Here is a 17,086-nt window from a genome sequence, read left to right on the forward strand (position 1 = left end):
AAAACTAGAAAATAAAAAAATAGTTACTTACCTGTCAACCTACGTAGGTGGTCCCGGTCATATTAAACTAAAATAAAAACGTGGGGCCCATTAACTATTGCTGTAGTACTTTCTTCTAGAGGTATAATAGGTGTGGATTGCATCGACTTACTATAATCGTAACTGGAGATTTTGACAATCAATAATCAGCCGTAGCGGCTTCACCAGCGAACGCCGAGCTCATGATCTACCAAAGTATAAAGATATGCTTTGCCATAGGTAGGATTTCACAGGGGCCCCACGTTTTTATTTTAGTTTAATATGACCGGGACCACCTACGTAGGTTGACAGGTAAGTAACTATTTTTTTATTTTCTAGTTTTCAGTGCACATAAGATAAAACCGTTTAACTTAAAAGTTTTTTTACCGATTTTTTATTTTCTAGTTTTCAGTGCACATAAGATAAAACCGTTTAACTTAAAAGTTTTTATTATTATTTATTCATTCTTGGGTCAAATTTAGAAATTGAAATTTCAGTGCCTTCCTGTTGTCAGATTGATCTGAAATTTGGTACACACCTTTAATTCCGATGACAATACAATATAGTAATATCAATAACATTGTAAATCCAAGATGGCCGCCGGTACAAAATGGCGGATTACATATTTTTCCACAACCCCCTCAATATGGGTATCAAATGAAAGGGCTACTCAAGTAGAATACTGTCAGCAACCCCAACGGGGCCCAACAGGGCCAAGGCCTGCCTGGGCTGCGGGATTGTCCTAAAGAGTTACCGTGGTCGTGGTACATAAAAGGCCTACGACGAAAAAGAACGGTTTTTAGTCAGTAAGATTCTGGCACTCCCTCACAGCTGCTGACCCATATATAGAATGAGGAATATTCGGTAGGCATTTTCATTAAATACTAAAAACTAGAAAATAAAAAATCGGTAAAAAAAACTTTTAAGTTAAACGGTTTTACTTTATGTGCACTGAAAACTAGAAAATAAAAAAAACTGTTAAGTCCTTACCTATAAACCTACGTAGGTGGTCCCGGTCATATTAGACTAAAATAAAAACGTGGGGCCCTCTGAAATCCTACCTATGGCAAAGCATATCTTTATACTTTGGTAGATCATGAGCTCGGCGTGCGCTGGTGAAGCCGCTACGGCTGATTATTGATTGTCAAAATCTCCAGTTACGATTACCTATAGTAAGTCGATGCAATCCACACCTATTATACCTCTAGAAGAAAGTACTACAGCAATAGTTAGGTAATGGGCCCCACGTTTTTATTTTAGTCTAATATGACCGGGACCACCTACGTAGGTTTATAGGTAAGGACTTAACAGTTTTTTTTATTTTCTAGTTTTCAGTGCACATAAAGTAAAACCGTTTAACTTAAAAGTTTTTTTTACCGATTTTTTACAAAAAAATGTTATATCTGTGTCTAACGAGTTTCTCTCTTTTATCCATTGCTGATTAATTATTGAAAATATTCGCTCTACATTCGTATTATAAGCGGGTATGCAGAAAAAATATTCCGCAATCCTATTTAATTTCAGTGTACAGATGTGCATTCTTTGTTTTAAAAACATCGGCCAAAGCTGGTTATCGCTCAATTTTTTCTCTTCGTCTGAAAGATTTTCTTTCAAATTGACAGACTCGTCAAATAATTTCGAGTCGTCTATATTAATGTTTCTTTCTTTCAGAAACAGAACAGTTTTTTCTACTTCAGGCCACGATGAATCTTCTGAAATGTTTTCCAACATCATCCAATCGAAGTGGTTGAACTCGCGAGGGTGTGCCGACGAAGGGCGGTCCGTTATTATTTTATCGTTTTATCGTTATTATTTTACTTACACCGAATGAAGTTAGCGTTTTGTATTATACTTAATGCCGATAAATACGTAAATACAGTAAGGTGCTTTCTTACAAGAAAAGTGTCCGGGTTTTCCCCGGACGCTTCTTGAAAACCCGCCCGGACGTCCCCCGGACGGGGTCAAAACGAGGACAAATCCGGGGAAACCCGGACGGATGGCAGCCCTATGCGTATGCATCAAATTACATTCAAGGTTAAAATATTGCATTTAGTTATTTTAAAAGAAGTTTATCGATCAAAAAGCTGCGTCAATAAATGTTTAAAAAGATTCTAGTTTACTGAAGGTCCTCGACTTTGCCATTAAAACAGGTGAACATAATGTGGTAGACATCTAAATTCTTATTCTTTCTGCACTATTCCCGATTTTATTTGGCGCCAGCGCAATATGTAATTCGCTGTCACTGTCATTCTGACATTCACTCCCTACTTATCCATCTGTTCTTTGGTCTACCTCTCCTAGACAGTCAGACAACAAATTATGATGTCCTAATTGGGTAATTACAACTTCGCACTAACACTCTTAAAGTATCAAAAGAAACCTTTATTTTATTATAATGAACCTACTTCTTAGGAAACATAAACACAGCAAAAAAAACGAACGCATTTGTCTATACCACGCCAAAGATTCGTTGTAACCGCCTTAATTTAAATTTGGAACAATGGCGGGAATGTATTCGTGTGTATAATGCATGTATAATGGCGTTACAGAGAAAAGTGACAGTCGCTCGTGAAATTGTTACGTAATATAAATAATAACAATTAGCTCGTTAGTGACTTTGTAATTATATGAAATTGTGAGTAAATTGTTACTTTAGACAATGTACATGGACGAATCGGAATATGTTTAATTTTAAGCCGCAATTTAAATTCAGATAATAATATGACGATGTGTTTTTTGCTGCTTTAGAATCATTAAAACGTTGACATTGTATTCTTCTTTATTAACATCCATAGCTTAGGTTTTAAAAAAGAAACAGATCCTATCTTATCCCTGATATTTATCAACTTAAAGTCAACGTATGGCATAGCCATTTCTAGATAAAATATGTGGGTATATTATCTTCTACATAGTCTAATGCTACTCGACCAACAATTCCGACAAGCTGACAAGCTTTTAATTCCACGTTCCTTATTTATTGCAGTTTCCTCGAGATGCAACTTAATGCTATCTGTGCTTAGAATTATTTCTATTACTTTAGTTTTTATCTATTCGTTTGTATGCAGGTGAGAGGTAAAATGTCACCGTCTTATCTGTTCTAATTTGTATGCTCTGCGTTTCTACAATATTTTCGTTACATAACATTTTATATGACGTTAGTTTTCTAGCCTAAAACTATCGTAAATTCATGATGCCGATTTCTTCTCTAAAAATATGTAGAATACTCAAATCATGATACGTCACTCGCCTGAATCAATGAATTAAATTACTTACCTAAATGGTACGAATGCCAAAAATATATAAAATCTAAGACGTTTTTGTAATCAATTTAAAATAATTATTGCATCGTTTCCTTAAGTTTTTAATATTACCTACTTCCTATTCAATAAGCATTAATGTAACAAAAGATTCACGTTACAACCATCAAATCTGCTAACTTTTTACCTAGTACTGAGTCAGCTGAACAGATCAGAACCTTCATTGATCCAATTAGCAAATATATTAACTCTTTTGTTCAAAATGTTAATCGAACTCTAGATTTCTTGCTCAGTCGAAACGCGTGCGATCTTCACCAAATAAGGCAGTTGTTATAACACGTAACTTAGCAACACGGTGATCAAGATTAGTAGGTAAAACAAATGTAGATAAGTGATTATACGATTATACACAACTATTGCACTATCTGGCTCAATGGTTGCGGAATAAGATTCTTTAAAAGGCATCTGTCATCGTACGCATCGCTATAAAAGTTAGAGATGTTAATCGATGCTCAAATGTTAATGACGCAATCAATAAACGATTCCGTACACCTTTATACAAGATAGAAATAATTCATTACTTATCTAATAAGTAATTAAGCCCTTTCGTCACCTGAACATCTTTCAAAACATAATAAATTAAAACCCATTACTAATGCGTGCCCCATTTATATTGAACAATCTGAATTCGATTCTCTAATCAAGTCAATACGCAATCGTTAACTATCGTAACCTGTAGTAATTACAACGACCTTACACGTACATTTATTATAATAAAATAACAAAGAGTATCTTATAATAAAACGAAGACATAATAATGTGCTCATCTTTTAATCCAAAATCAACTTTATATCCATCTCCAAAGGTTGGTTATCCAATAAAACTTGTTACGGCTAAGAGAAGTGAATCACATGACACGTGACTAACGGATTATTTGGCGAAATCGTAATTGAAACTCATTTCGACATGCATGATATGATTTGTAACAAAGAATGCTATGAAAGAGGTCTTATATCTGCATGGCATCAAGTGCAGTTATATGCAGATTAATGTTTTGTAATATCTAAGAAAATAGTCCACTAGAATGTTAACGAACCTTATTTTAAGTAAGAGCCTCAAGCAATCTCAATTTGTGTGTTTACAAGGATTTTCATTAATGGAAAACTTGTTCGTTTTAGTTACAGTTTATAACATATTACACAAAAGTAAGTTCAATGTTAGCTCAAGTGTACCTAAGTCATAAGAAGTGTAAAAAAAAATATTTTAACTTTTCCAGCTATTTTGAATGCATCGTACGGATATTGCACAAGTTAACTCAAATCTGATAATAAGAAACTCTCGCGTACATAATCTCCAGGATATCCAAAACTGGAAAGCCAGCTAGGAAAATTTATTCTAACGGAACTCACAAGATAAAATACGAAGACATACAACAAAATGTGTATTTTCTTAGACCCGCATAACATTTTCTATGTTGTCACTAACTTCACCTCTGAACTGACTCCGTAATTTGAGTTATATCATAAAATTAATGCACAATTATGCAGCTTGCTTATGCAATCTATATTTTCTATCTATTTATTTTATTCTATTTTTAAATCATTTTTAGGTTGAAGTTTTATGTAGATACCTAGATTTGTTTATGTTCAAAATAAAGGTACCTATGTTATAACTAAAAAAAAAACATATTAAAAATTAAATCTATTCTAATATTGTAAAGATTTTAGGTTGACTTCAATTAAATTCTCTACCTTTTATTTTAGATATCTATCACATAGAATTACACCTATTGAGAATGAATTTATTTCCTTATGCGATATAACATTCTTTTCACGAAACTGCCATTGTGGCTCGTGCCAAAGTTATGGTTCTTATTGGGCTACTTAGTAGAGGTATAATGGAATTAATTAACCATTCCTATATATTTATTTTCAAAATATTTCTTCTTTCATCATCCTCCAAGCCTTTTTTTCAACTATGTTGGGGTCGGCTTCCAGTCTAACCGGATGTATCTGAGTACCAGTGCTTTACAAGGAGCGACTGCCCTATCTGACCTCCTCAACCCGGTTACCCAGGAAAAAAAATATTACTTCTTTATAGATCAAAATTAAACATGGTTGCTTTCTGGTTCTTTTCTTTAATCAAATATTTGCATTGAATTTTCCTTTATTATTTTTAGCTTTCTTGTGCGTGCATTACGAATCAGTGAATGCATACCATTATGTCAGATACAGATGCATGACGGCATTGTAAAACCACGAAACTTGTGTATCTTTCAATCAAACTTCTTTATAGTCATCTAATTAGACAATAATTGTAAATTTTTTACTAGTTAGCAAATGCAATGCTTTCAGGATGCTACAGAAATTATGCAATGTGATATTTTGTGTTTATTTGTATTATAACCACGAGATTGGAAAGTTAAAGTGATATGTTGAAATCAAAATCGGATAATTTGTTTTATCAAAAAGCTATTTCAGAGATGTTTAGAGAACTCGCACGCTGTCGGTCGGTTTTTTTAGGAATATCGTGAGTTCAATCGCAGTTTTTAGTTAGTCTGATACCGGACAAATGTCTGATCGTTGTTATATGTCCTTCCATTCATCTTCATACTGATTTATGAGCCCAATCAAACTATCAGCTGACTAAAAGTTTGCAGTGCGCGGCTACTCTTAATGGTACAATTTCAGCATCATTAAATCTTCAAAAGAGAGAGTAGCATTTTTTACACGTTCAATAAAATATCACAATGGTGAAACAAAATGACGATAACGAACGAATTGTTCCTATTACTTATAATAGACGTTTTCCTTCAACAAAATATTGCCAAAACCAGCCTATTAAACTCTTTATGTATGAATAAACAAAACTCAAAATTGCATGGCACGTGTCAAGTGAACGCATTACAGAATGTATTTTGAGGTTTTCTAACTTCTCATTTTCGAATACACATTGCATAAGACTGCATTTTATTTTGACACACAAAAGTCGTCCTTCTTTTTGAAAAAAAGGAGGAGCCTTATTTATATGCAGAAAGATTGCGATACGGTGATCAATTTTGAAAAATTGCCTTAGGTACCATTTAAGTCCATGCCGAAGGATTAAGTACTATTGTATTCCTTGAAGGACCTAGGTTAAGAGGACGAATTGGAATTTTTGGCGCCAAGGATCTCAATTTTTCTCAGTAAATACAAAACGGATTAAAATACAACTTGGTTACCTGAAAGTTCATGATATAAACCTTATTTTGTTAGACGTAGAAACATGATTAGGTAACTTTTATAACAGAGAAAAATATATCAAACATACCTCATTTTAAAAAGAGATTCACATATTATGGGCAAACGGGACCGATTTAAGCCTCTTAACTTTTTTAGTAGTTGAGTATATACATACTCTTTAAAATTGTAGAAGGAATTTTTATCAAATTATCATTTCTAAATAATAAAATTCAAAACCATTTTGTCGCTTACGACGTTTAGTTATAAGCTAGCGCGCGTATTGTTATCCTCGCCCCGCTCAGACGCTCCGACCCCTTTTGGCGCCTTAGATGCGCGTGCCGGTTATGGAATTATTGTTGACCAATTCGTCGCCTTAAGCTTCAAGTTATTCATGGATAAACTTGGTCAGTCTGCCTTGGCTTAGGTAAGTATAGTCTTAAACGGATCCTAGAGATTCGAAAATTACAACTTCACCTGTCTTATAAAAATAACATGGTTAAAATATTGGTGGCTTTTGCCATTAAGTGCTTCCTAATAATAACTTTCTTTTGCTAAAATATATTTAACTTTGTGACATAATTTTACATAAATAAAACTTTAGGCTGTTATGCATGTTCTGACGCACGTTGTTTTTAATATTATAAGAAATTTTACACATTCAAATTATAATACATAAAGATCATATTTGAATAACGAGACGTCACTTTAGTTAATTAAAGTAAATATTTAATGAAAATTAACAATTACGTAATTTCTCTAAGAAGAGAAACTGAGTACATTTTACCATATTCATTATGAGTAAATAAATTCCATTATGGTTTCCACGCAGTTATTTGATTTCAATCTACTTATTAGTTAAAACAATGAAACAGAACTTGTTAGAATTAGTTCTTTATCGTTGTGAACTATCTATTATTTTATTGTTTCGATATATTAAAAACTGATATTATTACGTACTGTGAAAGTACCATACAAAATACGAAAAATTATAAATTAAACACAAAAAAATACATAAATTAAAATTGAGAACCTCCTTTTTGTCGGGAAGTCACCTAATAAATAACTTTCCTTGACCAGCTATACCTACCTGTTTGTGTGTGTTTGTGTCTATAAAATAAAAGTTTCGTCAATATCACCTTAACATTGACACTGGCAGCAATAAAAGTCATAAATAAAAACAATAATATAAAATAGCAATACACATAAAAACACGTCTACGGTCCATACAAGTGGAATGGACCACTTTCTTACTTTCAATAGTTCAGGACAATGGCCGATGGCCCGCTTGGTCTCGTGACCAACAAAAACGAACCTACGAACGAACGCTACTTTGTGCGCAATGGAACGTTCATTTATTAAAAAAAAAACTAGAATAACATTTCGTTCCTACTTTATTTAATTTGAAAATCGAGCAGAGGCATTATTAATCTTAATTTCTCAATTCAAAAATTTTCGCGCCTTAATAAACGTCAGAATGACATAAAAAAATCGGCATAAAAGAAGATTCAGTATACAGATCGCACCTACTATTATAGCATCTTCCCTATTTTTATCAGAAAGTACATATACTGTATGTACACATTTTTATACATATTTTTTTGTTTATAATGCTTCTTTATATCATTCAACCGCAAAAACAATCTTTGATGATCTGTAAAGCCCAGTAAAAAAGATTAATACGACTATTATAATTGTAACTGCATCTAGATGGTTATTTATGAGATAAATATTCAGAATGTTTAAGCAGTTTGCGGTTGTGATAGGCCATTTAATCCGTTGTTCATTGTCATTGTCAAGTGAATGGCAAAACCTGATATCTTTATCGGTATTCAATTACCCATCAAGAGCATAACACAATCGAAGCAAAGGTAGAACTTTTGTATATAGTTAACTGTGTTTTTTTCTAATTTTAAATGTTTTCATGAACATATCATTTTCAATTTTATTATTTGTATCTATTGGCACTACATTGGTAATGATATATTAATTCATCCAATAAAATAGAACAGTGTTTACATATCTTAAACATTAAGTTAACGGTATTCCAAATCATAAACTTAACTACCTATATAAGCAAAAACACGTAGGTATGTAGATATAAGAAAAACTGCTCAGAAAGCAAATATGAATTATTTTCTTCATGTAACAAAATACGGATGTTTTGATCTGTTTTGACTTTCAAATACATAATAACTAACCAAACGTTAGATGGCATGAATAATTAAAATTCTACGTATGATAAATATACAGTCATAATATAATTTCAATTCCGCAACGCCTATAATCTTGCATCACTGCAAAGTTTCCACCAGATTGACGTCGAAATTAACATATTTGTATATAGTACCATATAAGAACAAGGTTTACCTTTACATAATTGCCAAGTAGTTCATTAAAGAATTAAGAATTATTATTTACAGTATAAATTACCTGCATAAAATGGCGTTTTTTTAAGTATTTAATAGTTTCCATTTGTTGCCATAATATAAAAGTATTTTCTATTATTTTTGTCAAGAAAATTGAAAATATTTAAAAATACGTGAAAACGTTAAAAGAATCCGCTTGCCCTTATTCCAAACTAAGCTATGGCCCTATCCGGTGCCTTAAAATGTATAGTGGATGCAATGCTAATAAAATTAAGAAGGCCTTTACAATGTTCTCTGAAATGAAGTGACTTTGCCCCAATCTGGCATCTATTTCCGTATCAAAGGCGCACCTTGACACACTACACCACGTATTATGGCATCTGATTGTTCCAAAAACATAACCTCGCTATTCGCACTGATGTAACACACATACGTACATAGCGATCGTGCACCGGCTTTTCACTTTTTCTCAGATGAAGCATCTCATTTTGCTTAGCATGCGTGAATTCGGGTGTAATAACCGCACGTCGGCTATGAAATATTTATGAGCTGTTTGTCTGAGTCCGATCTCACTTCATATGTACGTATATATTGTCAACGGTTCTTATGTAATGGTGTTCCATTTTTGAAGTGAGTGCGTATTTATTTTTAGCCGCGATTTGTAATGGGGTATTTGCGTGTATGCGAATTATGGTGACCGCGGATCATTATATTTGTACATACCTGTTATAAGTACTGAGCATTCGTATTGTAACACTTTGGTTGAAATTTTGACACTCAGATTCGGTTAAGTTAAGTAACCGTTTAGAGTATTGAAATAGGTATAGAAGGATTTACGAGTTTACCTTGAATTATTTTTTCACATAAAGAGATTTTGGTGCTATACAATGTATTGTCCCACCACAGTCTAGTAATTGTCCAAACATTCACAGTCATTAGATTCCGAAAGAATGCATTCACATGCACACTGAATATCATTGTAATTAACGTACATATAAAAACTTCTGCTTCCTTAAAATGGCCATTACCAACACATTTAATGCCTCTATAAAATTTTAACTAAGACTAGAGAAATGTTCTAGTTTATATAACAATAAGTTTGTCCGTCTAACTACCCTTAATGCTTGAGGAAGTGGATGGCAGTAATTGCTTAATTTCAAAGTAAACAACGTTCTTATCCAGTGAGAATCTTCGAGTAATTGAAGGGAATTGAATCTGTCACTCGCAGTATAATCGCTGTACTGTCAAGGTGGGGCCATTGAATAAGAGAGTTGAATTATAATTGCTTTATATATGGATTTTTAGAAAGAATGAGATCAGCTGGATGTCGCAAATACTAATCTTTAAAAAAACGTTAACTTCAAGACAAGTTTTGCGTAATCTAATATGTGATCAGTTTTCTCGTAATTCTAGTTAAGTCTCAGAACGCATTCTAGTAATTTCACAATTTTAATAATATGCAATAAAACCTAAATATATAAACGTAAGTACACAATAAATTATTGCTGCAAAACAATGCACAAAAAATGAAAAATTTAATCTATGCGAAATTATAGAGATCGTCGCACTTTTACCGCAGGCCGTATTTTAAGAAGAAATAATTTAGCAAAATTATGTAATATTTTAGGTGCCTATGAATCAACATTATACAGTGAAATCCTTAATTCCGCAGATGAATTATAATCAGTCAAATGACTTTTTAAAATTGATTTAATTATTGAATTAACTTGATTGCATCCCGTATAATTATGTTCAACTGATTAATTGTAATGAATATTTTTCCGTATTCATTGGCATGGTAGGTATAAGTACAGACAGGGTAGCAGGTACACTTACGGTATGTAGGGAGCATATGGGGTAAGTACATAAGGGAGCATATGGAGTAAGTACATAAGGGAGCATATGGGGTAAGTATATAAGGGAGTAGAGAGGACAGTACATAAGGGAGTATATGAGGTAAGTACATAAGGGAGCATATGGGGTAAGTACATAAGGGAGTATATGGGGAGAGTACATACGGGGTAAGTACATAAGGACGCATATGGGGTAAGTACAAAAGGGAGTATATGAGGACAGTACATAAGGGAGCATATGGAGTAAGTACATAAGGGAGCATATGGGGTAAATACATAAGGGAGTACAGAGGACAGTACATAAGGGAGTATATGAGGACAGTACATAAGGGAGTATATGGGGTAAGTACATAAGGGAGCATATGGGGTAAGTACATAAGAGAGTATATGAGGTAAGTACATAAGAGAGTATATGAGGTAAGTACATAAGGGAGTATGAGGACAGTACATAAGGGAGTATATGGGGACAGTACATAAGGGAGTATATGGGGACAGTACATAAGGGAGCATATGGGGTAAGTACATAAGGGAGTATATGGGGACAGTACATAAGAGAGTATATGGGGTAAGTATATAAGGGAGCATATGGGGTAAGAAGATAAGAGAGTATATGGGGTAAGTACATAAGGGAGTATATGAGGACAGTACATAAGACAGTATATGAGGACAGTACATAAGGGAGCATATGGGGTAAGTACATAAGGGAGTATATGGGGAGAGTACATACGGGGTAAGTACATAAGGACGCATATGGGGTAAGTACAAAAGGGAGTATATGAGGACAGTACATAAGGGAGCATATGGAGTAAGTACATAAGGGAGCATATGGGGTAAATACATAAGGGAGTACAGAGGACAGTACATAAGGGAGTATATGAGGACAGTACATAAGGGAGTATATGGGGTAAGTACATAAGGGAGCATATGAGGACAGTACATAAGGGAGCATATGGGGTAAGTACATAAGGGAGCATATGGGGTAAGTACATAAGAGAGTATATGAGGTAAGTACATAAGGGAGTATGAGGACAGTACATAAGGGAGTATATGGGGACAGTACATAAGGGAGTATATGGGGAGAGTACATAAGGGAGCATATGGGGTAAGTACATAAGGGAGTATATGGGGACAGTACATAAGAGAGTATATGGGGTAAGGACATAAGGGAGCACATGGGGTAAGTAGATAAGAGAGTATATGGGGTAAGTACATAAGGGAGTATATGAGGACAGTACATAAGACAGTATATGAGGACAGTACATAAGGGAGTATATGGGGACAGAATATAAGGGAGCATATGGGGTAAGTACATAAGGAGCATATGGGGTAAGTACATAAGGGAGTATATGGGGAGAGTACATAAGGGAGTATATGAGGACAGTACATAAGGGAGTATATGAGGTAAGTACATAAGGGAGTATATGGGGTAAGTACATAAGGGAGTATATGGGGAGAGTAGATAAGATAGTATATGAGGACAGTACATAAGGGAGTATATGAGGACAGTTCATAAGGGAGTACAGAGGACAGTACATAAGGGAGCATATGGGGTAAGTACATAAGGGAGTATATGGGGAGAGTACATAAGGGAGTATATGAGGACAGTACATAAGATAGTATATGAGGACAGTACATAAGGGAGTATATGAGGACAGTACATAAGATAGTATATGAGGACAGTACATAAGGGAGTATATGAGGACAGTTCATAAGGGAGTACAGAGGACAGTACATAAGGGAGCATATGGGGTAAGTATATAAGGGAGCATATGGGGTAAGTACATAAGACAGTATATTGGGTAAGTACATAAGGGAGTATATGAGGACAGTACATAAGGGAGTATATGGGGAGAGTACATATGGGGTAAGTACATAAGGACGCATATGGGGTAAGTACATAAGGGAGTATATGAGGTAAGTACATAAGGGAGTATATGGGGAGAGTACATAAGGGGTAAGTACATAAGGACGCATATGGGGTAAGTACATAAGGGAGTATATGAGGTAAGTACATAAGGGAGTATATGGGGAGAGTACATAAGGACGCATATGGGGTAAGTACATAAGGGAGCATATGGGGTAAGCACATAAGGACGCATATGGGGTAAGTACATAAGATAGTATATGAGGACAGTACATAAGGGAGTATATGAGGACAGTTCATAAGGGAGTACAGAGGACAGTACATAAGGGAGCATATGGGGTAAGTACATAAGGGAGTATATGGGGAGAGTACATAAGGGAGTATATGAGGACAGTACATAAGATAGTATATGAGGACAGTACATAAGGGAGTATATGAGGACAGTTCATAAGGGAGTACAGAGGACAGTACATAAGGGAGCATATGGGGTAAGTACATAAGGGAGCATATGGGGTAAGTACATAAGACAGTATATTGGGTAAGTACATAAGGGAGTATATGAGGACAGTACATAAGGGAGTATATGGGGAGAGTACATATGGGGTAAGTACATAAGGACGCATATGGGGTAAGTACATAAGGGAGTATATGAGGTAAGTACATAAGGGAGTATATGGGGAGAGTACATAAGGGGTAAGTACATAAGGACGCATATGGGGTAAGTACATAAGGGAGTATATGGGGAGAGTACATAAGGGAGTATATGGGGACAGTACATAAGGGAGCATATGGGGTAAGTACATAAGAGAGTATATGGGGTAAGTACATAAGGGAGTATATGAGGACAGTACATAAGATAGTATATGAGGACAGTACATAAGGGAGTATATGAGGACAGTTTATAAGGGAGTACAGAGGACAGTACATAAGGGAGCATATGGGGTAAGTACATAAGGGAGCATATGGGGTAAGTACATAAGAGAGTATATGGGGTAAGTACATAAGGGAGTATATGAGGACAGTACATAAGGGAGTATATGGGGAGAGTACATATGGGGTAAGTACATAAGGACGCATATGGGGTAAGTTCATAAGGGAGTATATGGGGAGAGTACATAAGGGAGTATATGTGGTAAGTACATAAGAGAGTATATGGGGTAAGTACATAAGGGAGTATATGAGGACAGTACATAAGGGAGTATATGGGGACAGTACATAAGGGAGCATATGGGGTAAGTACATAAGAGAGTATATGGGGTAAGTACATAAGGGAGCATATGGGGACAGTACATAAGGGAGTATATGGGGACAGTACATAAGGGAGTATATGGGGACAGTACATAAGGGAGCATATGGGGTAAGTACATAAGGGAGCATATGGGGTAAGTACATAAGGGAGTACAGAGGACAGTACATAAGGAAGTATATGAGGTAAGTACATAAGGGAGTATATGGGGAGAGTACATATGGGGTAAGTACATAAGGGAGCATATGGCGTAAGTACATAAGGGAGTATATGAGGTAAGTACATAAGGGAGTATATGAGGACAGTACATAAGGGAGTATATGGGGAGAGTACATATGGGATAATTACATAAGGACGCATATGGGGTAAGTACATAAGGGAGCATATGGGGTAAGTACATAAAGGAGCATATGGGGTAAGTACATAAGGGAGCATATGGGGTAAGCACATAAGGACGCATATGGGGTAAGTACATAAGATAGTATATGAGGACAGTACATAAGGGAGTATATGAGGACAGTTCATAAGGGAGTACAGAGGACAGTACATAAGGGAGCATATGGGGTAAGTACATAAGGGAGTATATGGGGAGAGTACATAAGGGAGTATATGAGGACAGTACATAAGATAGTATATGAGGACAGTACATAAGGGAGTATATGAGGACAGTTCATAAGGGAGTACAGAGGACAGTACATAAGGGAGCATATGGGGTAAGTACATAAGGGAGCATATGGGGTAAGTACATAAGACAGTATATTGGGTAAGTACATAAGGGAGTATATGAGGACAGTACATAAGGGAGTATATGGGGAGAGTACATATGGGGTAAGTACATAAGGACGCATATGGGGTAAGTACATAAGAGAGTATATGAGGACAGTACATAAGACAGTATATGAGGACAGTACATAAGGGAGTATATGGGGGCAGTACATAAGGGAGCATATGGGGTAAGTTCATAAGGGAGCATATGGGGTAAGTACATAAGGGAGTATATGAGGACAGTACATAAGACAGTACATAAGGACAACAAAAAGGGATAATATGGCAAAGGGAGCATATGGGGTAAGTACATAAGGGAGCATATGGGGTAGTACATAAGAGAGTATATGGGGTAAGTACATAAGGGAGTATATGAGGACAGTTCATAAGACAGTATATGAGGACAGTACATAAGGGAGTATATGGGGACAGTACATAAGGGAGCATATGGGGTAAGTACATAAGGGAGTACAGAGGACAGTACATAAGGGAGTATATGAGGTAAGTACATAAGGGAGTATATGGGGTAAGTACATAAGGACGCATATGGGGTAAGTACATAAGGGAGTATATGGGGAGAGTACATATGGGGTAAGTACATAAGAGAGTATATGAGGTAAGTACATAAGGGAGTATATGAGGACAGTACATAAGGGAGTATATGGGGACAGTACATAAGGGAGTATATGGGGACAGTACATAAGGGAGCATATGGGGTAAGTACATAAGGGAGCATATGGGGTAAGTACATAAGGGAGTATATGAGGACAGTACATAAGACAGTATATGAGGACAGTACATAAGACAGTATATGAGGACAGTACTGTAACGTAGTTAGAAACTTTTTCATTTGTAAGGTTTTATTCGTTAGATATTTTTGATACTGACCGGGCAATCATTTCAAATGTATTCGATTTGTTCCATAGAATAAGTTTTTTATATTGAAGTGTGTCACTTCACCCCCGAGTCAGAAAATAAACCAAAGTTAAAGTTCCTTTTAATGTTTTAATTGAATATCCTGAAGATCCTCGGTTCCTAGCGCGCCACGCGCTACAATTTGGTGGAGGCGCCGACGCCGAAGCCCCAGTATAATTTTCAGGTCATTACCGCGAAAAAGTCGCGTGGTGACACGACGTCGAAGACGGGAAGGAAGAAGAGCCTGGTAGAATAATCCTGGGCATAAGTTCTGGTAGAATATCGGAACAAGGATAATAAAAAGAGCTAAGTGGAATTTTATTTATTTAATGTAGAAAAATGTCCGAAGAGATAAAATTTTTCTCCGGAGTCGATGACATATCCATCGACGACTTTCTTTTCGAATTTCGCATCATTGCTGCGATAAATAAATGGAAAGAAAACGATTTTGCACTACTACTAGGTGTAAAAAACGTATTCCTCTGCGTAATATTAATAGCAATTTAGAATTTTTAAATAGGCAGAATGTAAATAAATATAAATATAGGAAACATTGTGATTGATTTATAGTTTTTCTAATGTGTGTTTTGTAATTTCATGGTACCTGGAACGAGTTGCACGAGCATTGCCGGTGAAGGGATAAGATGGAGAGCTACTTCATCTTCGTGAGAAGATGATGTCCACGGCAGAATTGCTTCATCTTCAATACGAAGGAAGATGAAGATAACCAGTGTGGTCAAGCTTGTGTTATTTTTATAAGTTTTTTTTACATTGCTCTGTAAATCTGATCCCAGAATTATTATCTGATTTGGTTTTGAAAAAAAAAAAATTTGGATGGTGAATTGAGGTTGAGATCAACTTCGCAATAAGGGGCATAGCCTCGCGAAGAGTGTTTGCTTGATACAATGGTTTCTGCCGAAGATTTATGATCCCTATATTTGATTTATTTATTATTTAATATTCCAAAATTGTAAAAAATAATTATTGGGTAAGATGTTCAATTATATCACGTTAGGTGAGAAACTTTGATAACGGTGACTTATCCCTTCATCTGACACGTTAGCGTCCGGCGAAGTTGTAAGTTGTCAATACAGAGTTTTTCTTCGCTTGAAAAGTAATCCCTTCAAGACGGGTGTTCACTTTGAATATCCTTTGCTACTAGAGGCACGTTTCGGGGCTTATTGCGTGGTTTTGCCACGAAAAAGTTCACGATAACATGTTTTCTTACAGTGCAGTTTGGCACACTTAAGTAAACAACTTACATGTTATTGTAAACTATCCCGTTGTGAGGGACGTGTTTTTAATTTCCACGCATAGGTCAGTTTTCGGTTAGATTGAGGCAGGTAACATTTATATGATTGTCCGCCTATAGTTGCGCTTTTGTGATAAAGTTTCCACTTTATCCTAAGGGCGTAGCTCGTGTAACGTAGTTAGAAACTTTTTCATTTGTAAGGTTTTATTCGTTATATATTTTTGATACTGACCGGGCAATCATTTCAAATGTATTCGATTTGTTCCATAGAATAAGTTTTTTATATTGAAGTGTGTCACTTCACCCCGAGTCAGAAAATAAACCAAGGT

This window comes from Helicoverpa zea, chromosome 14, assembly GCF_022581195.2.
Source record: "Helicoverpa zea isolate HzStark_Cry1AcR chromosome 14, ilHelZeax1.1, whole genome shotgun sequence".
Taxonomy (NCBI): domain Eukaryota; kingdom Metazoa; phylum Arthropoda; class Insecta; order Lepidoptera; family Noctuidae; genus Helicoverpa; species Helicoverpa zea.